Raw genomic sequence first — 19725 nt, 5'->3', positions numbered from 1 at the left:
GTTAGGAAGGACCATTTGTGGGAGGCTCTGAAATAAGGATGGGTTAAGTGCAACTTCAACAGAGCAGCCAAGGGGAATCATGGGAGTACTGGACGAGGAGGTATTTTTCATGATTAGCAGTGGATCCGAAATTTGCTTTATGTTGTTGATTGTGTTGTCAAGTCTAACATTATGGTTGAAGCCCAGGTATCTCTACGAGGCTTAATGATTGCCAGAGATAAAGGCTGAAAAAAACTTTGGATAGAAGGAGACTCCAAGGTGATAATAGACGCTCTTAGAGGCATAACTTTGCATAACTAGAGATTGGTGGTCATTGTGGATGCTGCTAGGTTTTTGCTAAAATAAATGGAAGAGGTCAAGATTTCTCATATTGGAAGGCAAGGCAACAAAGTGGCCGACTGGGCTGCTAATGAGGGAGTTAATCTTTCTAAAAATTCTAGCAGAGCTTTCAAGGCCTGGGACAAATGTCTTCCGATGGTGGTATGCGATTTTCTTAATGCGGATAGGCCTTCTTAGCGGTTGGTGTTGTCTTGGCTTCTTTCAAGTATGTTTTCTTTGTGTTTGGCATGCATTATCTTGATGCATTTGGGTCTTCCCTCTCTAATTTTATGGGTTCCTGGACCTTTTAAAATCAGGTTTTTCAATCCAAAAAATAATAAAAAGATGAAATTATTTTCCTTCAAGATGGGGATTAAGACAATACATTTTCAATGCTTCATAATTGCTATCTACTACTTAACACAATCTCATAGTGTAATTTTTTTACTTTACAACCATAACAAAAATATAAACATATATTTAATGTTTTTAAAAATATATTTTTCTCTCAATGTTAATGCATTATGGGAGATGCAAATTGAAGACGCTACACATTTTCCGCGCTTCATAAAATGTCATTGCTATCCACTACTCAAAGAAATCTAATAGTGTTATGTAGAGGGGCAGTTGGAGGAGGTATTGGACAAGTTTTCAATACTACACAAAACCTCAAGTAAATGGTCACAAAGCTCAAGTTTTAACTATAGACTATAGTATTATAAATATAATTAATAATTCATATAATTTGTTTTGTGTAAGGTTCAAGTGTCCTCTTTGTTTGTCTTGTCAATATATATGTTGTGGATCATCTATTTGCATAGCTATATCCATAAAAAAATCCCTTATTGTGTCCTCGTTATTCTTTCATTTAATATACACCATTACCTTTTAGTGATCCATAATTATGATTTTGGAATTCCCATTATATATACCTATATCTTTTGGCCCCTTTATAACCTTTTTGAATCATATTTAATAGATTTAATTCTATTTGCATGCCCCATTGTGATAATCCTCTATATGGTTGTGACCAATATTTTAGAAGGTATAATGGTTGTTATCATCAATGAGAAACAATGAAAGATAATTAAATATTAACTCTTATTCAAATCCTAATTGAATCATAACACTAACTCTAATTAAATAGTCACCTTAGTTGAGCCATAAACCTAACCCTAATCCTTATTAAACATTAACCCTAACTCAACTTTAAACTCTAAATAAATTGTAACCCTAAATAAACCTCAAACCTAACCTTAATAGTCACCCTAATTGAACCCTTATTGAATGCCACCCCTCAGTGAACCATAATCCTAATCCTTAATCTATCCCTAATTGATCCCCAATATATGTCTTACCCCGATCTTGATCATACAACCCTAATCCTAACCCTATCCCAAACTTAACCCTAAACCTAACCATAACCTTTATAAATTCTTACCCTACCACTAATCATAAACCTAACATTATCGTTATTTATAACTCCAACATTAACACTAATTCAAATTATTAACCCTCACCCTCAACCTAACCTTAAAACAAACACTAATTCTAAGCCTAACTCTAATCAAAATTCTAACCCTAAGTGAACACTAATCCCAATTCAACTCTAACTCTCTAACCCTAATTGAACCTTAAGCCTAATAGTAACCTATTGATGGGTGTTTTGACACACTCACCAACAGTCAGGTAGAATATGAAAATGTATACCACCTCTCCTCAAAATTTACCAATCTTAAAGACTAACAACTCCAAGGTCTTCAAGTAGTCGGGTCACGACAGTGTTGGGTAACTCGGTGGCTGATGTGATTGTACCTGTCAAGGGGCTTTCTAGTTGTAATTAAACACACAAAGTTCCTTTTTTTTTATTTTTTTATTTTTATATGATAAAGAAATGTCAAAAGATAGGTCTGGGTAACAAGAGATAAATAAAATCAATACTAACAACTGAACGAATTACGAAGTTAGTGTATCACAGAGAGGTATTATCAATAGCACTTCAAACAACAATACGTAACCTTCCAATAAATATGCAAAGTCAATCAACTCACATACAAACGAAATTAGATACCAAGAGATCATAAAATTGTTCTACCACTTCATCCTCATATACCTTTTACATTCATAACAGGATTCATAAAACAATAAAACTGAAAGGACAAGCTGTTGATTCAAATGAGAGTACTGGACTACGAAGTACATCAACCACGAAGACACGTATTGCAGATCGATAAATCCACAAGTCGCTTTGTATTAATCTTGAAGAATGAAAGACAACGTCTTAATTGTAACAAAATAGGTATGAGAAAGAAATTGCATAAAAAAACTAAAGTCTCTAGCTAAATGACCTTGAATCATCAATTCACAGACTCTCAAAATAGCCTCTACAATTTATAGAGTTTTACCCTATACTCTAGGAAAGAATCATGCCTATGATCTAGGATTACAAGAAGGGAGGAGTCGCAGTCGATGTGCAAGTCATTGCCTGTGAACTCCAGTTAACTATTACTAAAGTACTGACAGCTGTTCATTTCTATGACAGTTCTCCAGAGGCATGAACTTTGAATCATGCAAAAATAATGCTAAAAAAGAAAGTGTAAGATACAACATCAGTTGAAGGCATAGTTGTGGTGGCAGTGATGGTGATCCAGCATGCTTTTTCTTTTTATAACTACCTATTTATCATTCACTTCTTCTTATAGTTTTGGTAGTTGCTGATGAAACATTCAATGGAAGCGGTGGGTAAATCCGCAATATAATCTGTTCTAAACTTAGATACTCTAAGTATCTCCTTTACACTTTCCAATTTACTGACCATATCATCCATTATTGTCTTTTCTCCTTGACACTGGAATACCACATACATATATATGTTCATTGTTTCCATAGTTAATTATGTAGTGGCTGCAAAATGATCAACAATATAAGCATCCCACCTATTGAGTATGGTTTCTTGATGTAACTCCCCATTTTGCTTGAGACTTTACCCATACTTTCCTAACAACTTCACCCAGAATTGCTCATATTTCTTAAGTGCATTGAGGAGTGGAGGATGTTCCTTAAGAACCTTGATACAACCCTGCTCCATTATTTCCATCTTTAAATCTCAAATATCTATACATGGTTGCAAATTATTGATACCTTCTTGTTGACGACCACTTTGACACACCCGCCAAGAGTAGGTAGCTAATAAACACTCACCACCTCTCCTGAAAAGTAATAAGCTTTGGAAGACTCACTACTCCAAGGTCTCTATAGTCGGGTCACATGGGTGATGGGCAACCCAATGGTTGATGTAGCTATACCTGTTAAGGAACCTACCAGTTGAAACTAATCCCGTTGGTTATTAATGGTCAAACTTCCCTTTTTTTGTATTTTAAAATTTAGGATTCTCTGGAAAATAAACTGCAAAAGATAGATCAAGGAAACAAGAAAATAACAATGAAACCAATACAATAACAACTTAATGAACTACTCAATTAGTTCCCTACAATCCAAGAAATTATCAAATATTATCCAAGTTAGCATTCAACAACGGACCCCCAGTAAACCTGCAAAATTATCAATCTTACAGACCTTTGGAAATAAAATCATCAACAATATGGCCTATCACAATAATTCTCATACACGACTGACGTGTGCAATATGATTCATAAAGTAATAAACAAAAAAGATCAAACCATGTTGCTAACTCCAAATAATAGACATTACCAGATTACACAAAACAATTTCGTAGAATATAGAAGTAGATCAAGCAATTACAAATGAATCCAAATTCTCAATTTATAGAAGTTTTCTGCCCTATTATCTAGGAAATAAATCTAACCTAAATTAAGAAATCAAACTAGGAGTCGCAGTTAACTTGCAAGTTTCTGCCTTGATACTCCAATTAACTACTATAAAATGGAGGTTGCATGAGCACTACGAAGACCATGCTGGGTGAGCCACGTTTTTGTAGTCATGCAGAATTTTTCTGAAAATTGGAACTTGAGTTGGAGCCGCAGCTAAAAAATACAAAATTGGGGGTCATGCAAAAACCCTGCTATCTTTAGCAATTGTATGTTCATCCTTCACTTTTTAATGAAAGCTCTATAATTATCAATTATGCATGCGGCTTCTTGGACAGGAGGATCATCTACGTGTTTAATTCTAAATTTATACTTCTTCAAAACTTCCTTTGCATGATTCTTTCCTTTCTCTAACTCCCCTACTATCTCTGCCACCTCTTGACACTAGGTGATCAAGTATGTGTACCTATCCATGAGGGCGACATCGAACTGGGCTGAAGGTCCTAAATGTTGGGCCTCGTATGCATCCCACTGATTCAAAACTTGTTGTTGCTCAATTATTCTGGTATTAGTTAATCCTAAACTGAAGGCTCCAAGCATATGTTTTACAAAATTCTCATATTTCAAAATTTCTCTGACAAGAGGAACCCGAATCTCTGCCATATCCTTCATATACAACTGAAACATTTCAATCTTTAGCTCCAAAATGTACACATAGGACTGCAAGTTTTCACAATTGTCTCCTCCTAAGAGGTCCTCCTCCATTATTGTCTCTTCCCCTAGGTGCAGAACTTTATTCAAAATTCGAAACTGCTTATTAAAAATGCTTAGCTTCTGTTCCCACTGCGTAGAACAAGAAGCTAAAGCTCTACCTGCCTGCACTGCCTCTCGGTATATCCTCATAGTATCTTGCAGAAATAATCTAATCTTAGCTGCATTTACTTGGGCCCATGATTTAGCTGCAACAACCACCCGCCTCACCTTCACTAGTGCCTTCACTTCTCCCTCTAGCAGTGATGAGGTTGAAGGTAAGTTGTCAGCCCTATAGGAGTCTAGAGGTTTTCTCATCTCAATCAACAGCTTCTTGTATTGCCCTAGTTGCGCTTTGAGCTCCATGTTTGAAGTATGTTCTTTCTCTACATGCCCCCTTACAACACTTGTGGCTAGCTCCAAAGTATCTAGCTCTCCCCACTTGGTTTGTTTACCCAAATTTACCTGGGATATTTGATACTTAGGGGAAGCTTGTCCCTTAGCTTGGAGTGGAACTGCCACATCTGCAATCACTTCACCAGAGCCCGTTTTTTATAGATGATGTACGGTTTTTGGCTTCTTAACTTTTTGTGGCTCCTCAGTGATTACTTGTTGCAAAGTGACCTTAGGAAGCTCTGTTTTTCTCTTTTTCTTTTCAAAAGTGAACTCAAGCCATTGCGGTATATCTTCATCCTTTTCACCTTGATGTGACACTATATCTGCAGTTATAACATGGACCTCTGCCTGCTCCTCTGCTTCATCTCTTTCCTTTACCTTTGTTTGCCTAGGGTCTTGAGGTGGGGGGGTCTTGAGGTGGGACAACTTGGCAGGCTAAATTGGTTTGGAGAGCCTGTTGCCTATGTAATTCTCCCAATTTGCCATTGACCTCTTCTCCAAACATCTTTTCTTCATCGTCCATCCCCGCCTCATCTTGCCTGGCTGCTATGTCCTTGAGGAGGTCCTCTTGATCTTGAGGGGTTAGAACTAATCTTTCACTCAATAGGTCCTCTGCCTCATCCCCTTTTTTCTTACCTCCTAGTGGTTGATGCTGCTCAAGATCCTCTTCCTCCTGATCTGAATCAGATTCAATGTTCCTAACTCTCATTCCTTCGATGCTAGACCTGAAACCTTGCACTCTAGGCTGCCCTATGGGTATGTTAACTGGTGGTGGTGCAGGAGCATTGGTACCTGGATCCTGTGTGACAGCTATTGAAGGTGGTTGAGTAGGTATATCTTCAGTAATTTTCTATTTCTTCATCCTACTCCTGGGTACCCTCTCTTGCAGTCTGCCCTATAGCTATCCTTGGTGGGAGGACTTTAGCCAATGGTACTGCTCCTAATCCATCAGTCACTCCAAGGTCTGTTACCTTCTTCAATAGCTCATACTCCCTCATCTTCTCTTGGAGTTTCTTCAATAAGTCCTTATTGCTATCTTGGGGCCCCACTTCTTCATCGGGGTCAGTAGATTTATTCTTTATTGAGTTTTATCTTGTCTTCCAAGCATACTCCTTATAACCCCTCGACTTAGGTACCCCTAAGGTGGACTCCTTTTGTTTTCCCTTGGAGGCACTTGGAATTACCCTTTGGCTTAGCCATTGCTTGGTCCTATTGATGACCACTTGAGAAATCTTTTATATATTCACGTCCTCATTCGTGGACCACCTTATTGAGGAGAGGGGATTCTTATCAATTTCTAATCCTTTATAAGTCGCATCGAGCAAGTCTCCATCATCCCTAAGGTCTTTAGAGAGATTGGTCTCAATTTCAAATTCTCTTATTTGTGGCACAAATAACCTATTATAGTTTTTCTCTCTGACCTCAAAACTGTCTTGGAGGTTGGCCCAAAAATCCTCCAATCTCGACTTGTGTCCCTCATATGCCTTGGGCATAGCTTGTTCGAGCTTCTCGTAGGGATCATAAAATTCCCTAGCATAATCATATTCTTTCAAGTTCAAATCTAGAAGCTCTAGCTTTGCAACCTGTATCTTTGAGCGAGAAAAGTATCCAATAGATACTAAAAAACCAATGCATGTTTTATGCATTGATGATAAGAGAGCTTGGAGGCCCAAAAGTTGCCTTACATATTCCAACAAAATTACTATATCATTGCAGTATCTGGGAAGCAACATTGGGTTCCCCGTGAATCCACTGACCCTAATGTAAGTAGAGCGTGGGTTTTCGATAAACCAACATGCCCACTCTTGGATAACAGCCATGGCCTTCGGGCTAATCTGGTTAATTTAATGATTACCGGAAAAATGAAGGCATCATTAATTCTTTTGAAATGAGCCTTTGCATTGACTAGGGGGAGTTGGGAATAATATTCACATACCTTCTTTTGTCCTTTCTCATCCCCTAACTGACCCTCTACTTGTAGTCTTGGAAACTTCCCAGCTTTGGCAGCCGCCCATATGACATAAGATGTGAAAAAGAATTTTTGGGTCTGGTGGACTTCCTTCATTTGTTTGCAAATGTTGTCAGAGAGGATCTGTGATCAATCAAAATATTGTTTTCCTATTAGGATAGTGGTCATAAATTGCAACATCCATGGATGGAAATGTTTACAATCAGGCTTGCCAAAGGCCCTGCTCAGCATAATAATCAAGTCTCTTTGGGGCTCCTTGAAGTCTACCCTCAGGATCTCTGTTGCCTTGAGACCTATTTTTCTCTCTTCCTCCAACCCGTTTTCATTCATGTGCCTTTTGTTTGCTGCAACTTTGTCATTCCATACCTTTAAGGCTCCTCTTCAGTTGAGAGGAATATCTCATCTTTGGTTGGGATACCAAACATGAATCCCAACATGTTAGGAGACAAGTCTATAACTATCTTTCCTTGTGCGTCAGTGCACTTTCTAGTATCCGGGTCATAGAACTGAGCAATTGTCATTATAAATTCTGATGCTTGCATTGATTGCGGAAAGATAGTTGTCTCCACTAGGCCTGATCTTTTAATTCTCTTGTGTAGGGCCTACAATCTTGGCTTATCTAGTCGGGTTCTGATATCTTCAATTTCGATAAGGCCAATTTCCGTGTTAGTGACCCATTTGACTTGATCATCCAACTTTGAGGAGTAGACTTTTCCTTGATAGTGGTATTTCATGGTAGCTGGAAGTTTGTCAATATCTTTGCTTATTTTGCTAGAAGATGAGTCCATCTAACTCCCTGAACCTGTAAGAAGAAAATGAGGATCAGTTCCTTATCAAAAACATAAAAATTTCATTCACTTCAGGACTTCGGGGTTTCAGAGTCCTGGGGTTTCGGAGTCCTTTCCTTTTAAAACAGGGTCCGGAACTCTGGGGTTTTGAGGTTCCAAGCTAGGTATTCATGGATGAAGTCCAGAACTCCGAGGTTCCGGGCTAGGTAGATAAAAAATGATTCCAAAACTATGAGGTTTCGGGGTAGGAAATTTAGGCTCATCTCGAGATCTCGAGCCAAATAAAAGATATCCAATAGGACTTTTAGCAAAAGGACTTACAAAAGGTAGACCTCGGAACTCTGGGGTTCCAGGGTTCCAGGTTAGGTGATAGCACTTTCTCGCAAAAAAGAAATAATCCGGAACTCTGGGGTTTCGGGGTCATCAAAATCAAGCTCAACAAAATCTCAGAACTCTAGGGTTTTGGGGTTCTGGGGTAGGGAAGAGCAATTAACCCAGAACTCCGGAAGTTCGGGGTTTCAGGGTAGGAACTAGGGCATGCAGGGACATTCACAAAAAAAATGAGAAAAGAAGAAAACAAAAACAAAACCCGTGACAAAGAGAAAAAATTTCTAACCTACAAACGACCAAAAGAGCAAGAAAAATCACCTACTTGGTGAATCAAAATGCCCAAGAATGCAAAAGGAAACTCGACAGTTTGGGGGCTCACGATTAGGAGGCAAGGAAGCAAGAGCTCTGAATGCACAAATGAACTTTAAAAGTTCATTATTCATATTTATACCCCCTCCCAAATATGTCCATACGAGTGCTTTAAACAGGACCTTGGGACTCTGGGGTCCCGATGCTCCGAGCTCGGTAGAAAGACACAAGACACAAGACACAACACTTCACCTTGGGACTCCGGGGTTCTAGGGTGAAGAAAAGCAAAGCCAGAATAGAAGGATCAACCTCGAGACTTTGGAGTCCCGGGGTTGATCAACAAAAACACAAAACAAAACATCCCACCTTGGGACTCTGGGGTTCCGGGGTAGGGAAGCAAGCAAGCAAGGATCCACCTTGGGAATCCAGGATTCCAGGGTTCCGGGGTGGATCAGACACAACGCACCTCGGGACTTCGGGATTCTGGAGTTTCGAGGTAAAAAACATAAAACAGAGAAGAAGGAGACCAACCTCGATACTCCGGGGGCCCAAAGTTCTGGGGTTGGTGAAAGCAAAAGAACAAAAAGAGACCTCGGGACTCTGGGACTCCGAGGTTCCGAGGTAAAAGAAACAAAAGCCAAAAGAACAAAGCAACATAAAGCAAAAAACAAGGGACCAATATTTCAACACAAGGAAACTAATGGGGAATAGATATGCAAGGCATAACACTTCTCCTCCTAGTAAGTCCTCTTTAACAATCACATCCTCTCCTAATCTTCGGATTTTCTTGAGCATCTTATATTGTTTTGAAAACCAAAGAAGTTATTATTTCCACTGTGCAGAACAACAAATAAGAGCATTCTGATTGAAGTGGGCTTCTTCAACTACCTCCATTGTATCTTGCAGAAACATCTTTACTTTATTTAACTGATCTTGGGCCCATGTTTTAATCGTTGTTGCCACTTTTCTCATCTCATATAATGCTCTTATATCACCCTGCGAGAGAGATGAAGTAGATGGAAAGGTGTCGTCAACCCTAGAGTCGAGTGGCTTGGCTATCTCCATGATCAGTTGTTTGTACTATTTTAGTTGCGCTTTAACTTCTACTTTTGTCCTATGTTCCTTTTCAATTCTAGTTTGTACAATAGAATTTGCGGCAAAAGGTGGCAATTTCTCCCCACTTGGTTTGTTTACCCAAATTAACCTTCGACACTTGATATTTCAGGGAGGCTTGTGGATGTGCTCTAGGATCATGTACAGGTGCTCCTATATTGGCAATTACGTCACCCGAGTTTTTCCTTGAAAGATGATGAATTGTTTTTGCTCTCTTATCTCTTCTCGGAGATTCAGTAATTGCTTCTTGCAAAGTGATATTTGGGAGGATGACCTTTTATTTTTTCTTGAAAGTAAAACTCAACCATTGAGGCACACTGTCGTCTTGCTCCTCTCCCTATAGTGTTACCTCTACAGTGATCCTTTGTGCTTCTTGTTGTTGTTCTGGTTCCTCTTCTTCTTCCTGTTGTTCCTGTTGATGTGGAGGAGTCGGTGGATTTTGTTGCAGTTGAGCTACCTATTGAGAAAGGTTTTCTTGGAGAAGCTATTCAAGAGTGAGTTGCCGTTGCTTTACTAGCTTCTCCAATTTTTCAGAAACTTCTTCTTCCCAAATACCCTTTTTGATTCATCTATTTGCTTTTCCTCACCTCCTTCCAATTGTCTCAATAAGTTCTCTTGATCTTGGTGGGTGAGAACCATCCTATCATCGTGCTCTTCAGGTTCATCTGGTTCATCCTCCTCCATCATCTATACCTATACTTCTACAGGTTGCACTTGAATTTCAAGTTCTTCCTAGGCCGATGGCATAGAATGGACTTCAATGGGTTGTTTTTGCTTTGTCTCACCTTTCTTTCTTTGAGCAACCGTTGCAATGAGATCATCATCATCTTGATCAGAATCAGTTTCAACATTATGTATAATTCTCTACTCTTATGTTGGAGTGAGTGTTGGTGTTTGTGCGGGAGGAGGAGGTTGTGCTTCAGTTGTGTCAGCTCGTGAGGTGCCTTCTCTTGGCATGATCCCGATGGTTGGAACGATGGGGTGAATTGAAGCCTGATGAATATCTTGCAATCATGTGGTTATCTAATGCTCGACAACTGTTTTAAGCAATTGAGACACTTTCATTTTTGCATCCAACTACCTCATGAGCTCTTGATCATCAACTGTTGGTGCAGTTGTCTCAGGATCAATAGGAGTATTTTTCTAGAGAGTCTGATCTCGTCCTTCTACTATAATCTTTATGAAATTTAGTTTGGGGATTATCCATATCCTTACCCTTCTTTTTCTCTCTTATAGTACTTGGTCGGATCCTCAAACTAAGCTATTGCATTGTTCTTTCCACCATCTTCTTTGTGACTGAATTAATATCAACTGCTTCTTGATTTGACCACCTAATAGGGTGAGTGTGTTGGAAAGAGACACCGTTTTAGTGATAATTGGTGCTTGATAAATGCTTAGGGGTTGTCATTGATGGCAACTCATTTTACAGATCACATCCGGTGTACATAGATTTGGTTTACCGGAAGCCATATTGTTCATAGGTATAAGTTTGGAAGGTGGAACACAGTAACTAGTAGAGCATGAGATCATGGTGCACATCTTGATTTTGGTGATTTATTTTGGGTTGTGGTGTTCAAGACAGTTTATTCAAGGTCCAAGACATATTATCTCATGATCTTGATATCCGATGTTGAATTGTGTGCAAGTTTAGAGCTCCGATATCTGGTAATTTAGTTAGGGCAGAGTTATTTTGGTGTAACGTGTGTTGCGGATTTGTTAGGATGATTTTGGTGATCAGTTTCATGTTTGAGGTGATTGGGCCGACTTATGAGAACCACTTTATCATCTTGTTTTGGTCCGCATTTGGATTTGTGATTGGATTGAGCCGACTTGGCGGAACACATTTCATGTTGCGTGTTATGTGGTTTTTGGAAGTCGATATGGTTATTGATTCTTTTTGTTGATGCAGATATATAAGATTGACTTTGTTAATCATTTTGGGGAGTTCTATGAGCGAAGGAAGTCCGTGTGAGAGAATTTGTAAGTTTGGTGAAGATTTTGTTGCTCTGATATGTGACAAAGTAGAAGAACATAGTAGAATATCAGATTAGTTGTAGAAGACAATATGAGCCTAACTAAAACTGTATTTTGGCATAGTCAGATACTATACTTTAGTTCACTCATTATTGTAATTAATTATATTAGCATGTAAGGCAGTGATCCTTCCTCCGGGTTGCAACCCTGTTATGTAATTGAGCAGTGAGCTCTAAGTAGTGTGCTTGAATGCAAGTGCATTCCCCTTTTTGTAATGTTATTCTACTACTAGCCATAGTATAATAATATTGTGGGTACTCAATCCCACCATGGTTTTTCCCTTTCCAGGTTTCCATGTAAAAATATTGGTGTTATGGTTGTGTGGTTGTCTACTTTATATTTCTACACATTGCTTTCTTTCTTGTGCACTCAGTGGTTTAAGAATTAGATTAATAAGTTTGCAAATTACAAAACACTAATTCACCCCCCCCCCCTCAGTGTTCATTGATTCCAACAACTGGTATCAAAGATTAGTACCTTAGAAGAATCCTAACAGCTTGAGAAAGATCCAAAAGATTGAATCAATGGGCTCTGGTTGGCAGAGATAGCTTATTCTAGCACCTGAAGATCTTGATGTGGCTAGAAATAAAGTGAGTTCCCTGAAAAGGAACCTGAATGCAGCTGAAAATTTCATTGAAACATTGAAAGATCAAGTGAGCATTTCTAGGGAAAAGAGAAAGGAATTGATGGACAAAATCAAGGAGAAATAAGAACAAAGCATTGATAATCAAGCTCTACAAGACAAGATAGATGAATGTGAGAAGCTGGCTAGGGAGAATGCAGTTCTGAAGAATGAGATGTAATCCATTGTAATGAAGCTGACCAAGGAGATTAAAGACTGAAAGAAGAATGGAGAAACACTTACTCAGTTATTGAAGGACAGATTTGATGAATGTTGCAGATTGACATATTAGAATGATCAGTTGAAGCTTGAATTGGTGCAAACAAAGAATGGTGGACAAGAACTTGGAAGATAGATCATAATTCTGAGAGATGAGTTGACTAGTGCTAATGAGTACAAAGAAAATTCAAGGCCAGTTCAGCCCAGTTAGATGAGATGTTGGAAAGTCAGAGACATGGGAAAGACATGCAAGGACTTGGATTTGAGAAAGGAGAATCCTCCGGTTCTGATCAAAGCAATCAGCAAAAGAACAAGAAACCTCCAGTAAGACAACCTAATGCTTACAAATTCAATGGTAAATGTTTTGTTTGTGGTAAATTTGGTCACATGATGAGTCAATGCAGAAGTAGGATGAATAAAGTGAAGAATAATGGTCCTACCTTTACTAGTCAATGTTTCATATGCAACAACTTTGGTCATAAGTCAAACATGTGCAGAACAATGATAAATAATTTTCAGAATAAGAGATGTTATGCTTGTGGTATGTTTGGACATATCTCTAACCAATGCAGGATGAGACAAAATCAAATTAACTTCAAGCCTATGCAAAGAAGTGTTGTATGGCATGCATGCAGCAAGCTTGGTCATATTGCAAGATATTGTAGAACAAGGAATGCTCCAGTAGACAAGAATAAATCAGATGAAAAGGGAAAAGCTAAGGTGGAAGAGATTAGATATCAACATAAGAAGATGTGGGTAAAGAAAGAAGATTCTACTGTTCAAAATGGCTCCACACCTGATTTCGGTGTAGGAACCTCATTTGATAACTAAGGCCTAATGCTTTAGGGGGAAGATTTTCATGCAAATCTGTAATCGGTCAAGGATGGTTGCAGATGATGAATATTAGTTGTAAAGATAATATCCAGAAGATTTCATGATAGTTTGGGACTCCGGTGAGTGAATTCATTAAAAACAGAGTATCCAGAAGTCATTAGGGTTGTGCATTTATTACAACTTAAAATTAGGTTTTTGGTGGATAAAAAGGCATTTCAATAGCTCATTTTTCATAATGTGAATGAGAGAAAAGAGCAGAGCAATAGAGTGAAAAATATTTAGCAGCGAAATCTAAGCTTGTAGTGAGCAGTCAGCAATTTTGAGCACCCGATTAAGAATCAAAAGGTATTTTTCATTTGAAAAGCTATTTTTTCATACCCTTATTTTGATATGGCATCTCCATTTGCATTTGGTGTTGCGACTCCATTGGTGGTCAAAATCACTAAGAAGGCTAGGCCTGTATTCAAAAGGCACCCATTCAAATCTAATGAAGATGATCTGGAAGGTGCATTTTCTTTTGTCCCGTATGGTGTACTTCATAATGAAGACATTAGGGCATACATCCACTGCAATATTGAAGAGCTTGGGAATGCAGATATGCTCTCACTTTACACCAAGCATATGATAGATGGTATGGGAAATTTCAAGCCAGAATTCAAGTCATTACATGACAAGGGTTTAATCCAATTCATTCACTTCCCGGTGTTCGATGAACCCAAATGGGTCTGATATATTTTGAGTCAAATCCATGATGAGTTCATGTGGTTGGACCAACTTCACAAGATCACCAAGCAAGCCATTGAAGCAGTTACCTATTTAAATGCAACCGATGAGATTCCTAGATTGAGGAAAGTACATAATACAATGGTAACAAAGGTTAATGGATCTCAGCATGATAATCGGTCGATGACTATCAGTGATATCATAGAGCATGATGTTAGATTTTCCTCAATGATGACTGGATATAAAGTGTATCAATCTAGCAGGCATAATTTTGTATCCGACACTGCTATATTTGCAGCCTATGAGATGCTCAAGGAAGACAAAAGGTATGATCTTTGTTTAGTTCTTCTCAATGAGCTATTGAGAAATCTGAGAAAATTAAGCAAGACAAGAAACATGTATTCAAGTTCGGTTCCCTGATTGTTTGCTTGGCACTATATTTCCTAAATGAAATCCCCGGTACTGGAAAGATTCAATGGGCTTATGATAAACTAGTGGCCGTTCAAATTAAGGAAGGATTACAGGGTTTAGGTGATAATGTTGCACATAAATTCGCTTTATGGGGCCACTTCAAATAATTTCAAGCCACAATGCAAAGTAGGGAAAGGATTCCTAAAGAGATTGTTGAGAAATATGAGAAAACCATTTGCTTCATGGTTGATAAAGACCAATGTCACATGGAAGAAGTTGAGCCAAGGACTATCTAGATCATGCTCATGGGGTATGAGGTGGATGCTACCACACTTGATGCATATGCTCAATATTTGTTGAGTCAACCGATGGATGATAAGGAAGAAAGGTTCGGTACCTGCAAGGAAAATGATCTTGATTTGCACAAGAATTTTACCAAACCTGTTAGGAATAGGAAAGTAAGGAAAGAGGTAGAGGAGCTAGCAAAACAAATGGGCATATCTAAGGAGGTTGTGCAAAGGACAAGAGAACAAAATATACTGAAGGAGGAAGACATGGCAAAGCCCAATAATTCTAAACCTATTTCCACTCCTCTAAAATAGGCCAAGTAAAGATAGTTTTAGTCCGCACCTACTTCCGGTGTGCAGAAGCCCATTCCTCCACCCAAATCACAATCAACATCATCAATCAGTGGGGCAGAGAAGAGGAAGAAGGAGAAACCCGAAAGAGTATATGTTGTTGCCATTGCCGAGGACATAGAGATAGAATCTGATGAAGCAGTGAAAGAAGTGAAGAAGACAACCACCTATGCCAGAGTTGTGAAGAAACCTCAACCCGGTGGTGCTCAACAATCAAAGAAGCCTAGATCAGAAAGTGAATCATCCGGAAATGCTAGGGAAAGAAAGAAGCATAAGTCTAAAATAGATACCACTCTGAAATCCGGTAAAATTGAAGGTACATTTGAAATTGTGCCCCCACTGATCTTGAAAGAGTTAATTGATGAAATACTTAAGGATGGAAATTTGAAAAATGTGCCTACATATTATGAAAATTTTGATGATAAAGATCAGAGAGAAATTGAAGAAGTTATTGTTGAATATATGGATGTCTATAGCAAGGCATTAATAGAACTTGCAACTATGATCCCTAAAAGCCTGTATGACATTTTGGATCCGAGAAGGCATACGTCAAGCTTATAAGCATACAACAAGCTTAGAGGATGAAAGAATAAAGGAATATATACTAGTAAATCCATCTTTAGTCATTTATAAGGATGAAGTTATTAGATTATTGAAGCTTTCCAAGGATAGATTCTAAAGCAAGAAGAGGGTGAATAATCTTATGCTACGGAAGATAGATGAGGTGACAAAGGAGACTGAAAGAGTTTTGAGATAGTTTTTGATAGATCAAAGAGTTTATGTGAATCCAGAAGAATCATCTCAAGACACATCTATTACAGAAGCACATGTCGTTGTCCTTGATAAGAAAAAGGATCAATCACCTAAGAAAGTCATTTAGGAAGGACAGTTAAATGATCAAACTCCACTTGACAATGTTGATGGTGCAAATGATACCTCTGGTGAAGCTGTATAGGAACCTTCGATAATTGAAGTTGTGTTAGAGAAATTAGTCGAGGAAACAATAAATGTGGAGAAGGATGAGGAGGGTGGTGAGAAAGGTGGAAAGGATGAGAGTGCAAAGGCTGCAGATAAGGAGAAAGGAGAGGAGAAGGCAGATCAAGCTCCAACAGCAGTGGCAAGAGACATTGGTGCTAATAAAGGGAAACAAGTTGCTATTGACTTAGATGATTTTGGTCAAGGGTATATTGACTTGAGTTCTCTATCTCCCATTAAAGCACTAAAATTGGCAACTCTAGCTCAAGCCAAAGCCAGTGAGGACTTGCTTAAGTCCCATTTTTTTTGGCAAGGAGTTGATATCATTGGCAGGAGATATGCTAGAAAAAATTATGCCATATTTCAAACCAGATACATCTGATCCCTCTGGTAAGCTCAAGGGTTTTCTAAATGTTGTTGGTTCTCATTTTGAGTCTTTGGAGAAGGCAACAAATATCAAAGTTTTGAATCAATTCAATTTAATGAAATTTAAACAATTTTTTAAGATGATTGAAGATGATAGAGTTAGTTTGGTTATTGCACTAAAAAGTATTCAAGATGCAATTGATGGAGGTAATATATACAAGTCATTTTTGATTTTTCCTAAGTTCACTATAGACATTGACAAGAAAATAAGGGAATGTGAAGGCCAACTAGCGAGTATATCACAGTCATACACACCACAATTAGCTTCGACTAGCAATTTTGAACCCCAAGTTTTGAGTGTACTGAACAAGATTAAGAGTCTAAACCAAGAAAAGGATAGAGTTTTGGGTAGAGTGTCAGAATTAAGGAGTCTTATTACTACCCAGATAGATTCATTGATGAGTAGCTTGAAGGATGCTAAGGATGCACTAAATAACCCTATTTCGGCAGATAAACAGGGAGCAAAAATGCATGCCTACCTTTTCAGAGGGATGATAAGCATTTTGAAAAGCTTGAAGAAGGATTGGGATAACCATTTGTAGTTCCTTAGAACAATTTTTGCAAACATCTTCAAGTTTTTGTGAGCAGTTGTGCATATCTATGTATATCAATTTTGGCGGACTCTTTGGCTTTGTTGTCAAAGGGGGAGAGAGAAGGGTGAAAAATGGTGTAAATTCTTAGGGGGATCTTGTATATTCTTTGTGAGTTTGAAATTTTAAAGTTTTGCAGTCTTGAGTGTACAGTTCATTTTTCATAGTGTTGCCATCAATGCCAAAGGGGGAGATTGTTCGCAAGAGACACTATTTCGATGATGATTGGTGCTTGATAGATGCTCAGGGGTTGTCATTGATGGCAACTTAGTTTGCAGATCACAACTGATGTACATAGATTTGGTTTATTGGAAGCCATATTATTCATAGGCATAAGTCTGGAAGGTGGAACATAGTAACCGATAGAGCATGAGATCATGGTGCACATCTTGATTTTGATGATGTATTTAGGGTTGCGGTGATCAAGACAGTTGATTCAAGGTTCGAGATAGATTATCTCATGATCCTGATATCTAATGTTAAATTGTGTGCAAGTTTAGAGCGCTAATATCTGGTAATTTAATTAAGGCAGAGTTATTTTGGTGTAATGTGCGTTGCGAATATGCTAGGCTGATTGTGGTGATCATTTTCATGTTTCAGGTGATTGAGATGACTTATGGGAATCATTTTATCATCTTGTTTTGGTCCGCATTTGGATTTGTGATCAGATTGAGACGACTTGGTAGAACACGTTTCATGTTATATGTTATGCGGTTTTTGGAAGTTGACATGGTTATTGAGTCTTTTTGTTGATGTGGATATATAAGATTGACTTTTTTAATCATTTTGGGATGTGTTATGAGCGAAGGGAGTCTGTGTGAGCGAATTTGTAAGTTTGGTGAAAATTTTGTTTCTCTAGTATGTGACAAAGCAGAAGAACAAAGCAGAATATCAGATTAGTTGCAGAAGACAATATGAGCCTAATCAGAACTGTATTTTGGCATAGTTAGATGGTATACTTTAGTTCACTCATTATTGTAATCAATTATATTAGCTTGTAAGGTAGTGAGCCTTCCTCCGGGTTGTAGCCCTGTTATGTAATTGAGTAGTAAGCTCTAGGCAGTGTTCCTGAATGCAAGTGAATTCCCCTTTTTATAATATTGTTCTACTACTAGCCATAGTATTATAATATTGTGGGTACTCAATCCTACCGTGGTGTTTCCCTTTCCGAGTTTCCCCGTAAAAATCTTGGTGTTATGGTTGTATGGTTGTCTACTTTATGTTTCTGCACCTTGTTTTCTTTCTTGTGCACTCGGTGGTTTAAGAATCAGATAAATAAGTTTGCAAATTACAAAACATTGATTCAACCCCCCCTCTCAGTGTTCATTGATTCCAATAGAGTGGTCTCTTATCAATCTCCTTTTCCTTGAATATGGGATCCAATAGTTCCCCATCATCCCTGAGGTCTTTAGGGATGTTTGTTTTTATTTTGAAATCCCTAATTTGAGGCACTGTTAACCTATGATACCTCTTCTCCTTGACCTCAAAACTATCTTGTAAGTTGGCCCAAAAGTCGTCAAGGGTTGGTTGGTGACCTGGATAATAAATAGGCATCATTTGTTTCAATTTTCCTATCAGATCATAATTATTTCTAACATAATCAACTTATTTTAGACTTAGATCTTGGATCTTTTGCTCTGTCACATTAGCTGCCTGAATATTCTAACATGTGTAGTGCTCCAATGAGATAGGAAAAGTGACCCCAATTTTATGTTTTAAGGTCAGGAGTGCTTGCAAACCTACAATTTGTCTAGTATATTCAAGTATTATAATTTTATTGTTGCAAAAATGAGGAAGTAGGAATGGGTTACCAGTAAAGCCACTCACCCTGATGTAGGTGGAGCATAGGTTTTGAAGGAAACAACAGCCCCACTCACTTACCTTCTTCATTTATTCTGGTGAGATTCTATAACCAACATCACCTGTCAACTTATTTATAACTACATAAATAAATGCATCATTTATTCTTTTAAAATGGAGGTTTGTCTGTGTGATGGGCAACTAAGTGTGATATTCCTCGACCTTCTTCTGCCCTGGGTCTTCTCCTAATTTTCCCTTCAATCTTCAAAATTGGATATTTACCTGCTCATGCCACTACCCAAATTATATAAGAATTCATATAGAACTTCTTCATCTATAAAACTGTGATGAGCTAGTTATGGATGTTGCTAGACATGATCTGTGCCCAGTCAAAATATTCCTTACCAATGAGGATCATGTGCATGTAATGGAACATCCATGAGTGAAAGTGTTTGCAATCTATTTTACCAGATTCCCGACTCAACATGATTACTAAGTCTTTGGGAGGCTCTTTGAAATCCTCCCTCAAGATATCAGAAGCCTTAAATCTTGTCTTCCTCGGTTCTTCTAGCCAGGCCTCATTAACATGACGCTTATTGTTTGACATATTCTTCCTGAATATTGTGGTTTCCTCCTCTTCAGTTGTCAAAAGTACCTTTTCTCTATCTGGTATCCCATAAGTCATGCCAATC

The sequence above is a fragment of the Cryptomeria japonica genome, chromosome 10, assembly GCF_030272615.1.
Source record: "Cryptomeria japonica chromosome 10, Sugi_1.0, whole genome shotgun sequence".
NCBI classification, from domain to species: Eukaryota; Viridiplantae; Streptophyta; class Pinopsida; order Cupressales; family Cupressaceae; genus Cryptomeria; species Cryptomeria japonica.
This window is presented reverse-complemented; position numbering follows the sequence as displayed.